The sequence below is a fragment of the Pseudorca crassidens genome, chromosome 1 (assembly GCF_039906515.1).
Source record: "Pseudorca crassidens isolate mPseCra1 chromosome 1, mPseCra1.hap1, whole genome shotgun sequence".
In the NCBI taxonomy this organism is placed as follows: domain Eukaryota; kingdom Metazoa; phylum Chordata; class Mammalia; order Artiodactyla; family Delphinidae; genus Pseudorca; species Pseudorca crassidens.
In genome coordinates, this window is record NC_090296.1 from 189,564,169 (window position 1) to 189,586,761 (window position 22,593).

The 22,593-nt window shown below is 37.0% G+C and overlaps 1 pseudogene; it reads right to left on the reverse strand.

Moving 5' to 3' along the window:
* Positions 1-286: 286 nt before the first annotated feature.
* LOC137221415 (cilium assembly protein DZIP1 pseudogene) overlaps positions 287-22,593 on the reverse strand; it is a 150,396-nt pseudogene continuing 128,089 nt past the window's right edge.

Consider the following 22,593-nt stretch of genomic DNA (forward strand, 5'->3'; position numbering starts at 1 on the left):
ATTTCACTGATTCCACTAATTCAATTTTAAGGATACTAACAGAACTTTATAATAAAACACTTCCAACGTGACAACATACATAAGAAAGATATAAGAAAAGGTTTTAATTCAAACCAAAACCTGCTATAAGTTTTAAAAAATATTCACTTAAAAATTAGTTGAAAAAAATACACTTAAACACTAGAGTACCGTTCTGAAGAAAAGCTTTTTATGACTTCAGTGACACATTATTTTTAAGCAGCAGCAGTCTTAAACACCTTTATATCCTTCAAAATACTGTTGACAATTTGTTTTTTAATAACTGCATTAGGTGCCACAAAAGGGACTCTTGTTCTTTGAGAGTCAGCTTCCTTGTTATTGTAGGAGATACTGCCAAGCAGGAGCATTAGAGTCGTGTAGGCAGTACTGAAATACTGCGCTACTGCCATACTGCTGGCGTCTGGAAGGGCCTCCTGATGCGTGGGGTGACAGTTACACATCTGAAGAGTCACTCCAATCAGTCTTGGTTACTAAGCTGCTTTTCAGTGTGCTGGATTCATCCTGAGGTCCTTCTCCCTTTGGCCCTTTCAGGTTAGTTGCACCCCAGGCACTTGGCACTTAAGTAGAATTTGACTCATTCTTCACAGGTGGAGGTTCCTTCTGTTCTCTTCCAATTCTTCTCCCCAAAGATTTCTCTTCCTCTAAGGATGATATGTCCCAGTCATCATCGTCCACATCTGCACACTTTAGATCTTTTTGTTCTTTTTTGATGAACGCCTCTGCAACATTAAGCCCACCAACTGGCTTATTCACATTTCTGTGATTTGAAACTGTCTTTTCAACTTTTCCAGTTAATGTTTTAATGGAGGTTCCTGTGGGCTTGGGAGAAATATCAGAGTCCTTAAGTTCACCTCCCTCAGTCCAGTCAGTGTCACTTTTGACAGTGCTCCTTCCAAAGCTACTCTTGTTGCTTTTAGATGACAGCACAGGAAGTAAGTCTGGCGAGGCATAGGCCTGGATGAGGTCCTCATCGTCCAGCTCTTCCTCTGAACTGAAGGGAGGGGTCGCAGTAGTTGAAGACTTTCTGGGAAAATGATCTTCTGTGATATTTTTCTTAACTTTTGGAACAGATGTCCTATCAGTAAAAACAGGTCTTTGTCTAACCAACTGTCTGCTTTTGGGAGGAAGATGTATTGCTTTGGGTATTTCTCCAGGTGAAAGGGTGTCCACTTGAGAAGCACTGTACCTGTCTGTGGACAGTAGTGTTCTCTCCTCAATTTTACGGGTGACCTGACGTTCAAGGAATTCACGAATTTGCTGAATGTTAGGTACTTGTCATTCCTGCTCATGTCTTGCTGATACTATGGTTCTTAGCACTCTATTCAAGTGGTCACTTGGAAAACCACATATATCTGCATTAATCCCCAAGGTTTCCAGTAACTCCACTAAACTCTCCTCCAAGACTGTTCTTATTTCCTTAGCGAGGGAAGGGTTATTCTTCAGTTTTCCTTAAATGTATCTTGTTATTTAATTTCTGTTCATTTTCCTTTCCTTTTTCTTCTTCTGAAAGTTCTTCTATTCGTTCCAGTATGTGCAATGAGAATGCCTGTTCATGTGCCATTGTTAGACTTGACTTAGCATCCAAAGTCTGTGGTGCTGCGGTATTCATAGGTACAGTTGGGGTAGTTGGCTTAGATTCAAAAGTTTGCCAGGTTAAAGGATTCCCTCTGGCTTCACTGACACTGTTTAATGGTTTACTGGTAAACTCTTTAATCTTTTGTCTCTGAGTGATGATCAGCTCTTTCTGCTCCTGGAGCCTCTGCCCTAGCTCTTCTATCCTTTTCTTGTAGAATACATTACTTGCATTTAGATCATCTATCATTAGGCTTCGAAGTTTCTCTATATGTAACAGGAGCCGGCTTTTCTCTTTCTTGTGTTCTTGATGAAGAGCCTGAACTCAAGCTCTCCACTTGCTTTCCTGACTATCAAGAAGTTGCATCACATTTTGGAAATCCTGCGGTTGCTGAGGACGTTCTTCTTTAAACTCATTTGCATCTTTTAACGTGCCTATGCCTGACTTGATCTGCATGTTGGACTTCCGGACTTCTGACAATTGCTATTCTAATGCTGAATTCTTAGAAGTTAGTTCTTTAAACTCCATCATAAACATTTCCTTGACTTTTTCCATTTCATCAACTAGTTTCTCCTTTTCTTCTTTCCATCTATCAAATAACTTCAGAAATTCTTCCTCTCTTGTTTTCTACATTTCATATTCCTTAGAGAATCTGACTGCATGGCCATGCTGTGCAGCCTCTAGCTGACACTTGGTGAGCTCCTTCAACGTGGCGGTCTCATTCTGGAGCTTGTCAGTCTGTACCCTTGTCTTATACTCTGCAAGATGGGAACCTTCAGGGTGGCAGCACTGAATATGACTTTGTAGAAAAGCTTGGTTCATAAAGACCTTTTCACGAAAACGGCACTGGTAATACCTGGCTTTGGCCTCAGTCATCAGCTGCTGGGTGGAAATCAACTTTTTCCTGCATTTACACTCTTCCTTGAGTAACTTGATCTCACTGGCCTGCTTGGTGAGGAGTTTCTTGCTCTGCTCGCACTAGGCCAGGCCCAGGCGCAGCCACTCCTCCAGGTTGTGCAGCTGCGAGGTGAGAACTCCTGTGAGTGTAAGTCGAGTATAAGTCTCTTATACTTTTTATAAGAGACTCACTTAAGAACATATATAGATTGAAAGTTAAATGATGGATAATAACATGTAAACTATAAGAAAATTAATGTAATGTAAAGGAAAATTAAAATTAAAACCACACTGAGACGTGACTATCCATTAGAATGGCTAAAATTAGAAAGATGGACAAAACTATGTGTTGTCAAGAATATGGAGCAACCAAACTCTCATATACTAGTTGTGGGAATGCAGACTGCTACACGCTCATTCAAAAACTGCTTGACAGATATTATAACTAAACGTATTCAAGAAAAACTAGTGCATATGCTCTAAGTAAATAAATAAAAATTGCCTGTACTAAATGGTTCAGAGCAGCAATGAGGTATCACCTCCACCAGTCAGAATGGCTATCATCAAAAAGTCTACAAATAATAAATGCAGGGGAAGGTGTGGAGAAAAGGGAACCCTCCTACACTGCTGGTGGGAATGTAAATTGGTTCAGCCACTATGGAAAACAGTATGGTGGTTCCTTAAAAAACTAAAAATAGAGCTACCATGTGATCCAGCAATATCACTCCTTGGTATATATCCAGAAACTATGAAAACTCTAGTTTCGAAAGATACATGGACCCGTGTTCATAGCAGCATTGTTTACAATAATGAAGACATGGAAGCAACCCAAGTGCACTCCAACAGACAATGGTCTTAAGAAGATTGTGTGTGTATATACACACAATGGAACATTACTCATCCATAAATAAGAATGAAATATTGCCATTTGCAGCAACATGGATGGACCTAGAGAATATTATGCTGAGTGAAATAAGTCATACAGAGAAAAACAAATACTGTTTGACATCACTTATATATGGAATCTAAAATATAATACAAATGAACTTATATACAAAACAGAAACAGACTCACAGATATAGAAAACAAACTTACGATTACCAAAGGGGAAAGGAATGAGGGGGGAGGGACAAATTAGAAGTATGGGATTAACAGATACAAACTACTATGCATAAAATAGATAAGCAATAAGGATTTACTGTATAGCACAGGGAATTATACCCAATATCTTATACTAACATATAATGGAATATAATCTGCAAAAAATGAAAAACAAAACTGAATCATTATGCTGTACACCTGAAACTAAAGCATTATTGTAAATCAACCATACTTCAATAAAAAAAAATTTATTTCTAAGTTCACCATACAATCTTTATTTCTTCCAATATTTCCTACATTTTGCTGTAATTAACTTTTCTGAAACATAAATATCTGATTATGTGTCTTGTCTACTCAGAAATCTCTACAATCTCTTCATGGCTTAGAAGGAAAATTATGATGCTTGGCACATTGTAGATACCAATTACCAGTCCACATGCACATGCCTTTCCTTCACCCCCAGTCTTCTCTTCCATGTTCACACCAGTTCTCAGTGTCACAGTCACATGGAATTCATTGTTTCATGAGCATAGCCATACTTTTTAACTTGCATTTATTTAAACCATCTGACCACATGGAATTGCCTATCCCGACCTGAAACTCAGCTCAGAAAATTCAGTGTTATGCCTTCCATGAACATGTCTTTAAACACTTTTGAAATTAAGTAGCACTCCCGTGATCACACAGCCTTTGCTGTATATGTAGTAATCTAGCACTCACCTTGTGTGGAGTGATCTAGTATTCACCTTGCTCTGCTTTTTCTTTTTCTTTTTTTTTTTTTGGAGAGGGGGGGCGGTTAGTTAATGACTTCTCTCTCATCTATTATGAAAGAGTATTGTCTTTTTTTTTAACATCTTTATTGGAGTATAATTGCTTTACAATGGTGTGTTAGTTTCTTCTTTACAACAAAGTGAATCAGCTGTACATATACATATATCCCCATATCTCTTGACTCTTGCGTCTCCTTCCATCTCACCCTTTCTATCCCACCCCTGTAGGTGGTCACAAAGCACTGAGCTGATCTCCCTGTTCTATGTGGCTGCTTCCCACTAGCTATCTATTTTACATTTGGTAGTGTATATATGTCCGTGCCACTCTCTCACTTTGTCCCAGCTTACCCTTCCCCTCCCCATGTCCTCAGTCCATTCTCTAGTAGATCTGCGTCTTTATTCCCGTCCTGCCTCTAGGTTCTTTGTGACCATTTTGTTTTCTCTGGTTTTGTTTTTTAGATTCCATATATATGTGTTAGCAGACGGTATTTGTTTTTCTCTTTCTGACTTCACTCGTATGACAGACTGGGTCCATCCACCTCACTACAAATAAATCAATTTCATTTCTTTTTGTGACTCAGTAATATTCCATCGTATATATGTGCCAAATCTTCTTTATCCTTTCATCTGTCGATGGACACTTAGGTTGCTTCCATGTACTGGCTATTGTAAATAGAGTTGCAATGAAAGTTGTGGTACATGACTCTTTGAATTATGGTTTTCTCAGGGTATATGCCCAGTAGTGGGATTGCTGGGTCATATGGTAGTTCTATTTTTAGTTTTTTAAGGCACCTCCATACTGTTCTCCATAGGGGCTGTATCCATTTACATTCCCACCAACAGTGCAAGAGGGTTCCCTTTTCTCCACACCCTCTCCAGCATTTACTATTTGTATATTTTTTGATGATGGCCATTCTGACCGGTGTGAGGTGATACCTCATCGTAGTTTTGATTTGCATTTCTCTAATGATTAGTGATGTTGAGCATACGTTCATGTGTTTCTTGACAATCTGTGTATCTTCTTTGGCGAAATGTCTATTTAGGTCTTCTGCCCATTTTTGGATTAGGTGGTTTGTTTTTTTTTTGATGTTTATCTGCACGAGCTGCTTGTCAATTTTGGAGATGAACCCTTTGTCAGTTGCTTCATTTGCAAATATTCTCTCCCATTCTGAGGGTTGTCTTTTCATCTTGTTTATGGTTTTCTTTGCTGTGCAAAAGCTTTTAAGTTTCATTAGGTTCCATTTGTTTATTTTTGTTTTTATTTCCATTTCTCTAGGAGGGTAGGTCAAAAAAGATCTTGCTGTGATTTTTGTCATAGAGTGTTCTGCCTATGTTTTCCTCTAAGAGTTTGATAGTGTCTGGCCTTAACATTTAGGTCTTTAATCCATTTTGAGTTTATTTTTGTGTATGGTATTAGGGAGTGTTCTAATTTCATTCTTTTACATGTAGCTGTCCAGTTTTCCCAGCACCACTTATTGAACAGGCTGTCATTTCTACATTGTGTATTCTTGCCTCCTTTATCAAAAATAAGGTGACCATATGTGCGTGGGTTTATCTCTGGACTTTGTATCCTGCTCCATTGATCTATCTTTCTGTTTTTGTGCCAGTACCATACTGTCTTGATTACTGTAGCTTTGTAGTATAGTCTGAAGTCAGGAGCCTCATTCTTCCAGCTACGTTTTTCTTTCTCAAGGTTGCTTTGGCTATTCAGAGTCTTTTGTGTTTCCATACAAATTGAGAAATTTTTTGTTCTAGTTCTGTGAAAAATGCCATTGGTAGTTTGATAGGGATTGCACTGAATCTGTAGATTGCATTGGGTAGTATAGTCATTTTCACAGTGTTGATTCTTCCAATCCAAGAACATGGTATGTCTCTCCATCTGTTTGTAACATCTTTAATTTCTTTCATCAGTGTCTTATAGTTTTCTGCATACAGGTCTTTTGTCTCCTTAGGCAGCTTTAATCCTAGGTGTTTTATTCTTTTTGTTGCAATGGTAAATGGGAGTGTTTCCTTAATTTCACTTTCAGATTTTTCATCATTAGTATATAGAAATGCCAGAGATTTCTGTGCATTAATTTTGTATCCTGCTACTTTACCAAATTCATTGATTAGCTCTAGCAGTTGCCTGGTAGCATCTTGAGGATTCTATATGTATACTATCATGTCATCTGCAAATAGTGAGAGTTTTACTTCTTCTTTTCCAATTTGGATTCCTTTTATTTCTTTTTCTAATTTGATTGCTGGGGCTAAAACTTCCAAAACAATGTTGAATAATAGTGGTGAGAGTGGGCAACCTTGTCTTGTTCCTGATCTTAGTGGAAATGGTTTCAGTTTTTCACCATTGAGGACAATGTTGGCTGTGGGTTTGTCATATGTGGGCTTTATTATGTTGAGGTAAGTTCCCTCTATGCCTACTTTCTGGAGGGTTTTTAATCATAAATGGGTTTTGAATTTTGTCGAGTGCTTTTTCTGCATCTATTGAGATGATCATATGATTTTTATCCTTCAGTTTGTAAATATGGTGTATCACATTGATTGATTTGCATATATTGAAGAATCCTTGCATTCCTGGGATAAACCCCACTTGATCATGGTGTATGATCCTTTTAATATGCTGTTGGATTCTGTTTGCTAGTATTTTGTTGAGGAGTTTTGCATCTATGTTCATCAGTGATATTGGCCTGTAGTATTCTTTCTTTGTGACATCTTTGTCTGGTTTTGGTATCAGGGTGCTAGTGGCCTCATAGAATGAGTTTGAGAGTGTTCCTCACTCTGTTATATTTTGGAAGAGGTTGAGAAGGATGGGTGTTAGCACTTCTCTAAATGTTTGATAGAATTCACCTGTGAAGCTGTCTGGTCCTGGGCTTTCCTTTGTTGGAAGATTTTTAATCACAATTTCAATTTCAGGGCTTGTGACTGGTCTGTTTATATTTTCTATTTCTTTCTGGTTCAGTCTCGGAAGGTTGTGCTTTTCTAAGAATTTGTCCATTTCTTCCATGTTGTCCATTTTATTGGTATACAGTTGCTTGTAGTAATCTCTCAGGATCCTTTGTATTTCTGCAGTGTCAGTTGTTGCTTCTTTTTCATTTCTAATTCTATTGATTTGAGTCTTCTTTTTTTCTTGATTAGTCTGGCTAATGGTTTATCAATTTTGTTTGTCTTCTCAAAGAACCAGCTTTTAGTTTTATTGATCTTTGCTATCATTTCCTTCATTTCTTTTTCATTTATTTCTGATCTTATCTTTGTGATCTCTTTCTTTCTGCTAACTTTGGGGGTTTTTTGTTCTTCTTTCTCTAATTGCTTTAGGTGTAAGTTTAGGTTGTTTATTTGAGATGTTTCTTGTTTCTTGAGGTAGGCTTGTATAGCTATAAACTTCCCTCTTAGAACTGCTTTTGTGGCATCCCATAGGTTGTGGGTCATTATGTTTTAATTGTCACTTGTTTCTAGGTATTTTTTGATTTCCTTTGATTTCTTTAGTGATCTCTTGGTTATTAAGTAGTGTATTGTTTAGCCTCCATGTGTTTGTATTTTTTACAGATCTTTTCCTGTAATTGATATCTAGTCTCATGGCGTTGTGGTCGGAAAAGATACTTGATAAGATTTCAATTTTCTTAAATTTACCGACGCTTGATTTGTGACCCAAGATATGATCTATCCTGGAGAATGTTCCATGAGCACTTGAGAAGAAAGTGTATTCTGTTGTTTTTGGAGGGAATATCCTATAGATATCAATTAAGTCCATCTTGTTTAATGTATCATTCAAAGCTTGTGTTTCCTTATTTATTTTCATTTTGGATGATCTGTCCATTGGTGAAAGTGGGGTGTTAAAGTCCCCTACTATGATTGTGTTACTGTCGATTTCCCCTTTTATGGCTGTTAGTATTTGCCTTATGTATTGCGGTGCTCCCATGTTGGGTGCATAGATATTTACAATTGTTATATCTTCTTCTTGGATCGATCCCTTGATCATTATGTAGTGTCCTTCTTTGTCTCTTGTAATAGTCTTTATTTTAAAGTCTATTTTGTCTGATATGAGAATTGCAATCAAGCTTTCCTTTGATTTCCATTTTCATGGAATATCTTTTTGATCCCCTCACTTTCAGTCTGTATGTGTCCCTAAGTCTGAAGTGGGCCTCTTGTAGACAGCATATATACAGGTCTTGTTTTTCTATCCATTCAGCAGTCTATGTCTTTTGGTTGGAGCATTTAATCCATTTACATTTAAGGTAGTTATTGATATGTATGTTCCTATTACCATTTTCTTAAGGTTTGGGTTTTTTATTGTAGGTCTTTTCCTGGTCTTGTGTTTCCTGCCTAGAGAAGTTCCTTTAGCATTTGTTGTAAAGCTGGTTTGGTGGTGCTGAATTCTCTTAGCTTTTGCTTGTCTGTAAAACTTTTAATTTCTCTGTTAAATCTGAATGAGATCCTTGCTGGGTAGAGTAATCTTGGTTGTAGGTTCTTCCCTTTCATCACTTTAAAAATGTCCTGCCACTCCCTTCTGGCTTGCAGAGTTTCTGCTGAAAGATCAGCTGTCAACCTTATGGGGATTCCCTTGTATGTTATTTGTTGTTTTTCCCTTGCTGCTTTTAATATTTTTTCTTTGTATTTACTTTTTGATAGTTTGATTAATATGTGTCTTGGCCTGTTTCTCCTTGAATTTTTCCCGTATGGGACTCTCTGTGTTTCCTGGACTTGGTTAACTATTTCCTTTCCCATATTAGGGAAGTTTTCAACTCTAATCTCTTCAAATATTTTCTCAGTCCCTTTCTTTTTCTCTTTTTCTTCTGAGACCTCTATAGTTCGAATGTTGGTGCGTTTAATGTTGTCCCAGAGATCTCTGAGACTGTTCTCAATTCTTTTCATTCTTTTTTCTTTGTTCTGCTCTGTGGTAGTTATTTCCAGTTTTTTGTTTGCCAGGTCAGTTATCTGTTCTTCTGCCTCAGTTATTCTGCTACTGATTCCTTCTAGAGAATTTTTAATTTCATTTATTGTGTTGTTCATCGTCATTTGTTTGCTCTTTAGTTCTTCTAGTTCTCTGTTAAACGTTTCTTGTTTTTTCTCCATTCTATTTCCAAGATTTTGGATATCTTTACTATCGTTGTTCTGAATTCTTTTTCATGTAGACTGCCTATTCCCTCTTCATTTGTTAGGTATGGTGGGTTTTTACCTTCTCCTTCATCTGCTATGTCTTTCTGTGTTTTCTCATTTTGCTTAACTTACTGTGTTTGGGGTCTCCTTTTCGCAGGCTACAGGTTCATAGTTCCCGTTGTTTTTGGTGTCTTCCCCCAGTGGGTAAGGTTGGTTCAGTGGGTTGTGTAGGCTTCCTGGTGGAGGGGACTAGTGCCTGTGTTCAGGTGGATGAGGCTGGATCTTGTCTTTCTGGTGGGCAGGTCCACATCTGGTGGTGTGTTTTGGGGTGTCTGTGGACTTATTATGATTTTAGGCAGCCTCTCTGCTAATGGGTGGGGTGTGTTCCTGTCTTGCTAGTTGTTTGGCATAGGGTGTCCAGCACTGTAGCTTGCTGGTCGTTGAGTGGAGCTGGGTCTTGGCGTTGAGATGGAGATCTCTGGGAGATTTTTGCCGTTTGATATTACGTGATGCTGGGAGGTGTCTTTTGGAGCAATATCCTGAACTCGGCTCTCCCACGTCAGAGGCACATGCGTGATGCCCAACCAGAGCACCACGACCCTGTCATCTCCATGTCTCAGAATGAAAGGGAGAAAGAAAGAAAGAAAGAAAGAAGGAAGGAAGGAAGGAAGGAAGGAAAGAGAGACAGGGAGGGAAGGAGGGAGGAAGGAAGGAAGGGAGAGAAGAAAAGAAAGGAAAGTTATTAAAATAAAAAATAATTATTAAAAATTTTTTAAAAATTTAAGTAATCAAAAAAAAGAAAGAAAGAAAGAAGAGAGCTACCAAACCAAAAAACAAGTCCACCAATGATAACAATCACTAAAATCTATACTGAAACAAAAACAAACCTGACAGACAGAACCCTAGGGCCAATGGTAAAAGCAAAGCTATATAGACAAAATCACACACAGTAGCATACACATACACACTCACAAAAAGAGCAAAAGGGAAATATATATATAAATATCGTTGCTCCCAAAGTCCACTGCCTCAAGTTGGGATGATTCATTGTCTATTCAGCTATTCCACGGATGCAGGTACATCAAGTTGATTGTGGAGGTTTAATCCGCTGCTCCTAAGGCCGCTAGGAGAGATTTCCCTTTCTTTTCTTTGTTTGCACAGCTCCTGGGGTTCAGCTTTGGATTTGGCCCCGCCTCTAAGTGTAGGTCACCTGAGGGCATCTGTTCCCCATCCAGACATGACGGGGTTAAAGAAGCAACTGATTCAGGGGGTCTGGCTCACTCAGGCTGGGTGGAAGTAGGGGTACAGATGCGGGGTGAGCCTGCGGCAGCAGAGGCCAGCGTAACGTTGCACCAGCCTGAGGCGCGCCGTGCGTTCTCCCGGGGAAGTTGTCCCTGGATCCTGGGACCGTGGCAGTGGTGGGCTGCACAGGCTCCCCGGAAGAGGGGTGTGGAGAGTGACCTGTGCTCGCACACAGGCTTCTTGGTGGCGGCAGCAGCAGCCTTAGCGTCTCATGCCTATCTCTGGGATCTGCGCTGATAGCCGCGGCTCGCGCCCGTCTCTGGAGCTCCTTTAAGCAGCGCTCTCAATCCCCTCTCCTGGCGCACCAGGAAACAAAGAGGGAAGAAAAAGTCTCTTGCCTCTTCGGCAGGTCCAGACTCTTTCCCGGACTCCCTCCCGGCTAGCCGTGGTGCACTAACCCCCTTCAGGCTGTGCTCACACCGCCAACCCCAGTCCTCTCCCGGCCTCAGCTCCCAGCCCCGCCCGCCCCGGCAGGTGAGCAGACAAGCCTCTCGGGCTGGTGAGTGCCGGTCGGCACCGATCCTCTGTGCGGGAATCTCTCCACTTTGCCCTTCGCACCCCTGTGGCTGCACTCTCCTCCGCGGCTCCGAAGCTCCCCCGCTCCGCCACCCGCAGTCTCTGCCCGCGAAGGGGCTTCTAGTGTTTGGAAACCTTTCCTCCTTCATGGCTCCCTCCCACTGGTGCAGGTCCCATCCCTATTCTTTTGTCTCTGTTTTTTCTTTTTTCTTTTGCCCCACCCAGGTACGTGGGGAGTTTCTTGCCTTTTTGGAGGTCTGAGTTCTTCTGCCAGCGTTCAGTAAGTGTTCTGTAGGGGTTGTTCTACATGCAGATGTATTTCTTATGTATTTGTGGGGAGGAAGGTGATCTCCACATCTTGTTCTTCCGCCATCTTGAAGCTCCTCCCCAATATTGTCTTTTTAATGTTGATATTCCCTGCTGTTTCACAGAGTACTGTGCACATATTTGTAAATTAACTTTCAATTGAATTAATCTTATTGGTGAATTCACCTATCAATTATCCTTTTCAAGTATTTTCCTTTAGAAATGTCTTTACCTTGATATATGCTAATTTCTAAAAGAAAACTGAATTTAATTTTGACCATAACATTTTTCAAAACAAAGTAATGGAAAGTACCATGAAATTCTAATGCTAGTTCTGAATAACACTTTAAATGGTACATCAAATGTAAAAAAAACAAAACCCAATTCCCCTGAAAGCCAGAGGAAGAAAAAAAAATCCTTGATAATGCTATAACTAAAAACAGAGGAAATTAATACAATGCACAATTTTAATCCCAAGATTGCCATTTTTTTCCCTGGCTTTGGGACAAAATGAACACATTTATAAACTTTGCTTCTTGTTTTTCCTCATATTGACCTTACACATAACATACTGTGCAACTGAAACAACAAAGGAGCAAAATGATGCTTGAAAAATGCAACACTTTCTTGCAACAATTCCTTAGGTGAATTTTAAATTGAAATGGCACCATTCTGTAATCACTAGGAAAGATCCTGAGTGTGCCAGTATTCCTTTCAGTTCAGATAAACATTGATAAGATCAAAGCCGGCTGTAGGTTATCTGCCTTTACCGTGCCTTGACTGAATCTCAGAGTGAAATCATGCAGTTTTTCTTTATTTCGGTTAAGCCTTTGATCTTTTTAAAATACAGGCATGTCTGGCTAAGAAAATAGCTATAGAAGGCAAAAAGACATGCAAAAGAAAATGTTAACCACCAGTTGTGTTGTTAAATGGGTTCAAGTTTAGGGTTTTGACAAGTATTTGATGTAAACATGAATTCAGCTTATTTCCTGTGGAGCATATAGGTCTCCAGGCATTTATTTTGGATGAAGTAAATACCTAAATCTCTCTAAATTTTTAAAAGACCTCAGTAATGTAAGTAAATGGTGTTCTTTTTAGTTTGGATTTCTGCATGTGATTCTATGTGGAATCTTAGGAAAGAAGGAGTAAAATAATAAAATTAAAGGCTATTTAAATAACAGTTCAGTGTGCATCTTAGGCAGAAACATAATATTCTGCTTTTTAAAAAGGTGTAAGTTAGTATTCTTTTTTCTTTAGTTACTGATAAACATTTCTATTTTCACTTAATTTACTCCCGGTCCCATGTACTATATTTGGAGCTAGAGTTTGGGTTGAAGGAGAGGAGAGCAAATCAATTTATAATATGGTTTTAATCAATAAATATATTACTCAAAAGTGTGACCTTTAACTCTTAGTTAAAAAACCCATACCTAGCAAGATGATTAACAACTTTTTATACAAACAAGTGCCTTACAATACTCAAACATTTAAAGTGCACTAAAACCATCTTCAAAATTATTGGCAATCAGCATATCATGAGTTCACTTTTCCAAAGAGGCAGAAGTTACTCCTTTTACCATGGATCTGTCTTTTCTAACTACCAGATGAAATAGCTGCGTATAACCACCTGCAAATTTGACGTTTTAGTCTCTTTATTTGCTTTTGTGTTATGTTTACTGTCCCCCTTATATCAATCAGTAGTTCTATTCTTTATATATCTCTCTTCCTTAAAAAGTATGCCTTCATTTAAATGGAAAACATATTTTTAAGGGAGACATTTACTCATGCCTAGACTTGTGGGTTTTTTTTTTGTTTGTTTTCTTTTTGTTTTTTTTTTCCTCAATTGCTGATCTGCCCCAAGGAAATGAATGTTGCTCTACTTATGATGCTGTTCTTTTTGTTGGATGTCTGCGGTTTATTACAGCTGGGGATTTTATAGGTGTCCACACTAAGCCTTTTCCTTGAGAGCAGAGATTACTTTGCCCAGTGCTTTGCTCGCAGAAATATATTTTAGAAATCAAGACAATATCTCAATATCTCTCTGGTTAATTCTGATTTGTTTCCACTGTTCACAAAGAGTGATTCTAAGCTCTTCTCATGGTCTGAAAGCTTTAAATCATTTCATGAAACCCTACTGTAAATACCACCACAAAACACCTACAGAGACATAATTGGGTATTTCACATTGCACTATTTTTGCTTTTAAACCTCCTTGAGATCAATCAAGTTATCTTTCATAGTAGAGATAAACTCAGAATAAAAAAGTGGGCATAGTTATGTACCTTGAGAGAAGAGTGAAGAAGGAATGGACACACATTCTCTGTCAGTAATGATTATTTTGTTGTTTGTTTTTTAAAATCTGTCTACTGCCCCAACCTACCAATGGACAGTGGTCATCTGATCGTAACAGCGCTGTGTGATAGTTCAAATCCCATAAATCCTCTTTATAACATGAGAAGAAATTAGGGCATTCTGCAGTTAATAGAATGTGAATATTTACACAGCTCAAGTATAATTTTCCAAAATCTTAATAATAGAACGCTCATACAAATACATGAACCTGTGTCAAAATTAGTTTTACCCATTCATAAAGGAACCAGTGAGATGGGAAAACTGGTTAGAAAAATTCTGCAGACTTTTTTTTCAAAAACAAGAATTTTAGAATAAGGTAGCTAGATTAGACTCAAAACTGGTTACTATCTTTCAAAAAAATGGTGCTGTGAAAACAAGCATCCACATGTGAAGAATAAAGTCAGACTGTTACCTTACACCATACACAAAAAATAATTCAAAATACGTCAAAGGCTTAAATTTGAAAGCTAAAACTATAACACCTTTAGAAGAAAACATAGAAGAAAAATCTTCCTAACCTTGAATTTGACAATGATTTTTTGGATATGACACTAAAGACGCAGGGAACAAAGGAGAAAATAGATAAATTGCACTTCATCAAGATTAAAATCTTTCGTGCATCAAAGGACACTGTCAAGAGAATGAAAAGACAACTCACAGAAGGGGAAAAAATATTTGCAAATCATATATATATATATATATATGATTATATCTAGAATATGTAAAGAACCCTTACAACCCAGCACAAAAAACAACTCAATTAAAAAATTGGTAAAGGACTTGAATAGACATTTCTCCAAAGAAATACACAAATGGCCAATAAATGCATGAGAAGATGCTCAATGTCACTAGCCCTTAGAGAAATGCAAATCAAAACAGAGAGATACAACTTCACACCCTTCACAGTAGCTCTTATCCAAAAAAACAAAAAACAAGGGAAAAAAAACAATAACCCAGAAAATAACTAGTGTTGGTGGAGGATGTGGTGTAATTGGAACACTTATGCATTGCTTACAGGAATTTGAAATGGTATACCTGGTATAGAAAACAGTTTGGTGGTCCCTAAAATAGTTTAATGTAGAATTACTGTATGATTCAGCAATTTCATGCCTAGATATATATATAAACAAAATGTTTATCCATATAATAGAATAGAATTCCACCTTATAAAGGAATGATATTCTGATACGTGCTACAACATGGATGAAACTTGAAAACATGCTCAGTGAAATTACCCAGACACAAAAGAACAAAGTAATATGATATACTTAGAATAGGCAAAATCATAGAGAGAGAAATTAGAATAGATGTTCTCAGGATCTGTGGGGAATAGTATATTATTGTTTAATGGGAACAGAGTTCCTGTTTGGGATGACGGAAAAGTTCTGAAAATGGATAAGGATGATCGTTGTACGATATTGTGAATGTACTTAATGCCACTGAATTGTTAACTTAAAATGGTAAAAATGATAAATTTTATGTATATTTTACCACACACACACAAGAAAAAAAAACCCTTCCCAATTGCACTGTGTCTGTGGTGACTGAATATAAATGCTAAACTTCGTTAGGAAAAAGGGAATGGAAAGTTGATATAATGCAGTAACTCTCAATAATATGTATGTTGAAATGTATTCAGGGCAACTTTTCTGAATGTCAGCCAACTGCTATCAGTTGTGAAAAAAACTGATCAATATCCCCCAGGGTGATAACCTCAGGCGTTGTCTTTTCCTAAGAGTGGAACCTCAGGTGGTTGTCTTTTCCTACGAGTGAGAAATCTGCACACTAACATATATCAATAATTTCTTAGTATGTAGTATGGAATCAAATAGTACATAGTAAAGTCAAAAAAGAATTAAGTAATCCTTTGGTTGCTCTGTTAAGTATTACCCCAATATAACACTGAAAATACATGTCTCATATCAGAGTTTTGGTTAATTTTCCTTAAAAGTCTTCTATCACAAAATCATTTTAGTTAATACTAATTTGTAACTAAGTTCCTCCTGCCAGTTCCTTATTTTGATCATCAAAATATCAAAACATTACTCTTGGTCAAAAAAAAAAATGGTCTTACTATGGTAGGCCTTGATAATTTACTTGGATATAGAAAGAGGTTGTCAAACTTGCGGGTCAAGCCTTCCCTCCTCAAGGTTCTCAAGTATACTAAGAATTCATGGCTTTCTAGAAGTGACTTCCTCATCCCTTTGAGGCTGGAACCATAGAACAGGTCCTTCCTAGAAGAACCTGGTAGGCATTGGATCAGCATTTAAAGTGCAATCCTTGTCTGTTAATGGTGAGTTTTCATATCTGATAAAGGAGATGTGTAGCCTTGGATGTCCAGTTAAATCACAGGAAAAAAAGGACACATTCTTTATGAAACTATGCAAATAATATGTTGCCATTAAAAGTAAGGAGATGCTGTAAAAAATATTGTTTTGAATTCTCAAAGAATACTGAAAATCAGATACCATTTAAATAATGCACTTCAGTTCTTATAACACACAGTCTACTAAATTTAGGATCAGAGGTAAATTAGGAAAAGAAGGAAAGGGCTCTGTCATATATCCATCAGAAAAGAAAACATTGAAACCACGTCACTATTCTAAACAATTGCTATCCACACATAACTTCCCTCGTGAATACTTTTCAGTCCTCTGCTTTCATAAAGTCATCTGCTTCTGAACCAAAAAGAGAAGCCCTTGAAATAACAAAGGTTAGAAATAACTAGTATGGTCACTATTTTATAGCAGAACGTTCAAACAAGTGTTAGAGGGAAGCAAAAACCACCTAGAGATGAGACTACATGGCTGTGGTTAGTTTACTACAGTAACAAGAATATGACAATAGAGGAGAGTAAAGTTGTGCATTAGTGTGCAGTATTTCATTATTTTATAAAGATTTCATCAATGTTTCACCTGAGGGCATGAACATACCATGGCCTTGACAGTCTCCAATCTGTTAGGTAATATATACAGTCTCTGAAACGTTTATGTCAATAGTACTTTACTTCTGTAAAATTAACCAGGAAGGGTGAGCTTTTTAGATTTGACAACTGTCTTCATGCAACTCATAAAGATGTGTGAAGCTAGTGAAAAAATATGCCAAACAAGTCTAGCTTCTTTTAGCATCACTTTTTATAGGGTGAAAATCTTTATGACTTTTCCAGGAGTCCTCTAGAAATCTAAAAGATACTTTTTTTGTCCTAAAACAAATCCTAAAAAATTATTTTTCTGAATTCTATATATAATTTTGGGTAGGCAAAAATAAAAAATGTTAGCAGAGGATATTTAGTCACCTGATTAAGACAGGAGGTAAATGCTGAGAATGAATGGGAGCTGAGCTATCTAATGCTCAAAGTTAAAAGGCAGCATTAAACTAAACAGAAGATGTTGGAATTGTAAGGAAGTTTATCCCCTTCAAAGTGAGAAATTTGGGCTGTTTCAAGCATGTTAAAATATCAAATTTCCTATAGGAAGATTCCCAAATGGTAAATAATGATCTTTTATTACTTCTTACAGCCGAATGAATATTACCAGATTAATTTTGTCATTTTAACAAATAAAGAGAAAATCTAAATTTTAGTCTTGCTTTAATATAACATTTGGCACCAAAGAATTCAAAATGTTTTCATAAAGCCATTTTAGCCACATTATAACACATATCATTTTGTCTTTTACACTTGTCATTTGCAGCTATTATAATCAAAGGAGAATAAATACCATTTCCTCAGACCTCCTACAACTTGCTATAAACATTCAAGTTTTTTCCTTCACTATGCTGTTTCATATTTTGAATCCTTACAAAGCCACTTTATCTTTTGAAAGCAAAAATACATCCTATTCCCTTGAATACATATTATTTGCCATAAATATTCTAGTATAATTGCAACTACTCCTATTATAACTTTTAAACAAAATATCTGTCCTTCACAGAGAGAACAGGGAGGTAGAGAGTTAAGAAGCCTGTCATACTTACTGCATACCAGTGATGAAGTAATCCCCTAAAGCTATCTACATACCTTTTATAACTTCATAAATAATATAATTGTGTCACTCTGCAATTATAGCAAGGTTTTGCTGTTATATCTTCAAAAATTTTATGTTAATTAACTCAAGTATTCATTCAAATTTTTAAATTAAGCATTTTGGAAATTATATTTAAGCTAATACTTTTCAAAACATAATGACTGCTGATATGAAAATTGGCAGAATAATAATTTAATTAAATTGAACAAAGTTTTATATCTTTCTGTGTCTCATCTTAAACATGTGGAGTAATATTAAATTATCTAATCATTAAACAGAATACGAGGTTAAGAAAGGTCAAGTTAACTATTATCTTAATGAAGAACTAAACTCAAATCTTATATATTTAAAAGGACAAAATTGTATTATTGCCCAACCTGATAAAACCAGAGGACACAAATTTAGCTTTTCTTTTTAAACCAAAATTATTAAGCCATTCTTACTAGTCCAGGGAATCACCTTGATCCTATAAATTCGGATTGAGTTAGCAATTTCTTTGAGAAGGCTTTTTTTTTTAACTAGGAAAATTATATCTCTAAATTTTCTGGTAGCTGCGAAAGAATATTATATGTATGTAGCTGCTCCTTAATCTCTATAAATTAATCAGGTTCTTTCAGCATAGGAGACATTATAATTTAATTTATTAATATTCTCTGGGAGTAGGAAAATATTCCACATGCAACACAATGAGAGCTAAAAGATTTTCCTAATGATAGACAAGCATAGTTTCCAGTTTCATAATCTCAGTTTTACTGTCTCAGATACAGAAAAATTTACAGCACAGAACACAAAAACCCTTCCAGGCCTCAAAAGGCTGTTGTCTCCCAGTGGGCATAAATAATTCCTTATTTTATATAGACAACCAAACTAAAGGATTAATGAGATCTAGAATGAGCACCCATCTCTTCAGTAGGTATTGCCAAATGGTCAGACCAAAAAAATCAGATTTCCAGTCATTGCTGCCACCAGTGGGGAAAACTTATGGGCTATGTACCAACTAAAAGCAGAATTGAACTTAGTCAAGGAACAGAAACGAACAAAAAACCCACATACACAGTTAGGAAGAGAGAGAGTCAGAGAAGGCAGCATTTCATTTCCACTTCACAGTTGGGATTCCCTCCAAGGGCCGAGTAAACAGGCCTGGGAATAGAATGCACAAGAGGTACACTTCTTATGTAAATATAAAATTAACACATGTTAAATTCATGTATTTAATAACTCATTCACTATGTATTGAGATGGTAAACCTAGTGCCAATAGCATATGAAGAAATGGGTATTTATTAACCTTTCTGTAAAAAAATTAGAAATTTAGAATAAAATTGCTAGGTTGGATAAAAAACTCTTTGTACAGGATAGCAAAACTGAAAGTTTTGCAACTGTCTTTTCTACCAAACAGAAATCTGCAAGTTAATATATAACTTCTATGTTGCTGGGCTCTAATCTAATCCTCCTAGTTAATTGAATAATCCTTGAATTGCTCTGTGAAATAATTCCTGAGCATAACACGAAAAGACAGGTCTCCCCACTTTTGCTTTATTTCCAAGATTTGGATACTTCTCCTTTTTATGAAAGAAACTGTAAAAGAAACATGAGATGTTTTTACTATAATATAGTGCTTAAGTTTGAAGAAAATTCTAGATCTTAAAAGTCTTTTAATCACTCATTCATCGTCATTATTCAAATCACTTCTCCTCTGAGACAGTTTTTCAGTTTTTGAAATGAAGATGAGATCAAGATGATTTTGGGGCTCTTAAGGTTTTTAAAAATTCTGATATTAGCTGAGCTTCTTAAATTTTTGTAATTATATACGCTGACCAGTAATTAAGCTTTTCTGTTTTTTTGGTGTTTTAAGTAGTTAGAGGGCTTAGATAAACTTGAATCAGGCCAGTGGCTTTCCATTAGAGAAGAACAGAAAAGAAGGAGAAATATTATTGACACTGTTCAGATCAGTGCCCACAGGGGAAGGCTAGACCCTCTTGATAAAAGTATCAGGAAAAAGCCCAAAGGCAATCCAACCTTCTCACTAGATTCTAATCCCTGATATCATCCCCCCACCCCGCCCCCACACCATGACGCGCGCGCGCGCGCGCACACACACACACATCCCCCTCCACACTTTCAAAGAAACCCTAAGGCTGTAAGGAACAGAGTTTAAAAGTTATTGGTCTATGCAAAGTTAAATACAGGGAGTCTGTTGTGACACAAAGTATAACTTTGTCTATTCCATGAATCTAAACAGCTTTCTGTTTACATCAGTCTTAATTCAGTAATTTGCAAGCTCCTCAAAATTATTCTCTCTCTCATTCTCCTTACCTCCCTCCCTTCCTTCCTTCTCCCCTTCCTTCTTTTCTCCCTTCCTTTTATTGAATGTAGTCGTAAGTATAATGCAAGAATTTCCTACAAAATTGAAGATAGAATTTCACTGTATTCCAGTCTTCTCAAGTAGGCAAATTAGACAGAGAAAGGTGTTTGCTAGTTAGACATCTAGAGTCCATGCTCCTTTTCTACTCCTCTAATCTATACTGTGCTATGAGAACGTGTCCCCTTTTGCAGGGTGCATAATTCCAGAGTCCAAATCTGAAGCTGTCCTGCCTTGAACTCCTTTGGACAAATCCTGACCTGGCCTCTGCCTGAAGTGACCTCATGTAATTTGGTGCAAAAATAGTAATATGCTGCTTACAAGGTGCTCAGATCACACTGAAGAACACGGGCACACCAATATCTTTCTAAAATCTAAATTTCTGAATCTCACCTCAAAAATGTTGTGGACCTATATTTGATAAAGGGGAAATAATGCAATTCAATATTACAGTACTTGGATGCCTATAGGAGATGACTTGTATATACAAAAAGAGTGAATTAAAATATTAATCTCACTCACTGTATAAAGGAAAATTCCACACATGGCCTCTCTCCTGCTCCGGGCCAAGTCTCTGGCTCAATGATGTATCTTGTATTTTCCTTAGTTTTTATAAAGAAGGCCCCCACAGTAAATCCTACTTTCTTTATTCTTATTAACTGTTAATTCCCTTTCACCCTTGGAGGTATTCTTCCCCACAAAACCCAATATATGAGAAGAATTTCTTTTTTTAAAATCAGGGATGTAGTGAATGGACTTGGGCATTGGGGTTATACAGATCTGGGTTACTGAACTTAATATTATGACATACTGTGACTTTTTTTTTTTTAAGTATCTGTTTTTAAGATAACTCTAAGAGAACCAAAATCTAAATTACCCTAATTCTTTTCAATATCTCTTTTCTACCAAATTCCCCAAACACAGGTAGAGGTTGGTCTAATCCTAATCTGTCCCTTAGGTACAGAGGTATAAACATTCTTTCCTCCCTGTAATTCAGAGAAGAGTTTACTGAATAAGTTACAGAGCTCCTCAATCCTATCCCTACAATGACCAAAGAGACTTTATTGTGGGCATGGCTGACATGCTGGATAAAAAACTTGGGAAATGAGTAGAGAGAACAGGAAGACTGTGGAAAATAAAAAGTTTCTTTCCGCAGTATAACAAAGTGAGAAAGCCAGACTTTTTAAAAGTTAAAGTTCATTTTTTCCTAGGTTATTACCTCTGAAAGTAGCACTATCTTGTTTAATTTGGATTGTAATAAATATCTTCAAAGATTTCCACCAGTTTAATGAAGTAATAACAGGCCAAATTTGTTCTACCATCATTAACAATCGTCTCTGACAAAGGGTTTTAAACCCAGGAGCCAACTCTGATCCATTTTTAGCAGATGCTTGGAAGAATGCATTTTAAAATATATTTTTATCTGTATGAGGGCTCTTAAAAAGAAAAACAAAAATTACTAAGTCGTTCTTGAGTTGTTGTGAAAAATGAATTTGTTAATACCTGTGAAATTCTTAGAACAAGACCTTTTACATGGTAAGAATGCATTCCATTTCCATTTCTCTAGGAGGTGGGTCAAAAAGGATCTTGCTGTGATTTATGTCATAGAGTGTTCTGCCTATGTTTTCCTCTAAGAGTTTGATAGTGTCTGGCCTTACATTTAGGTCTTTAATCCATTTTGAGCTTATTTTTGTGTATGGTGGTAGGGAGTGATCTAATCTCATACTTTTACATGTACCTGTCCAGTTTTCCCAGCACCACTTACTGAAGAGGCTGTCCTTTCTCCACTGTACATTCCTGCCTCCTTTATCAAAGATAAGGTGATCATACGTACGTGGGTTTATCTCTGGGCTTTCTATCCTGTTCCATTGATCTATCTCTTTTTGTGTGAGTACCATACTGTCTTGATTACTGTAGCTTTGTAGTATAGTCTGAAGTCAGGGAGCCTGATTCCTCCTGCTCCGTTTTTCGTTCTCAAGATTGCTTTGGCTATTTGGGATCTTTTGTGTTTCCATACAAATTGTGAAATTTTTTGTTCTAGTTCTGTGAAAAATGCCAGTGGTAGTTTGATAGGGAATGCATTGAATCTGTAGATTGCTTTGGGTGGTAGAGTCATTTTCACAATGTTGATTCTTCCAATCCAAGAACATGGTATATCTCTCCATCTATTTGTATCATCTTTAATTTCTTTCCTCAGTGTCTTTTGATTTTCTGCATACAGGTCTTTTGTCTCCTTAGGTAGGTTTATTCCTAGGTATTTTAT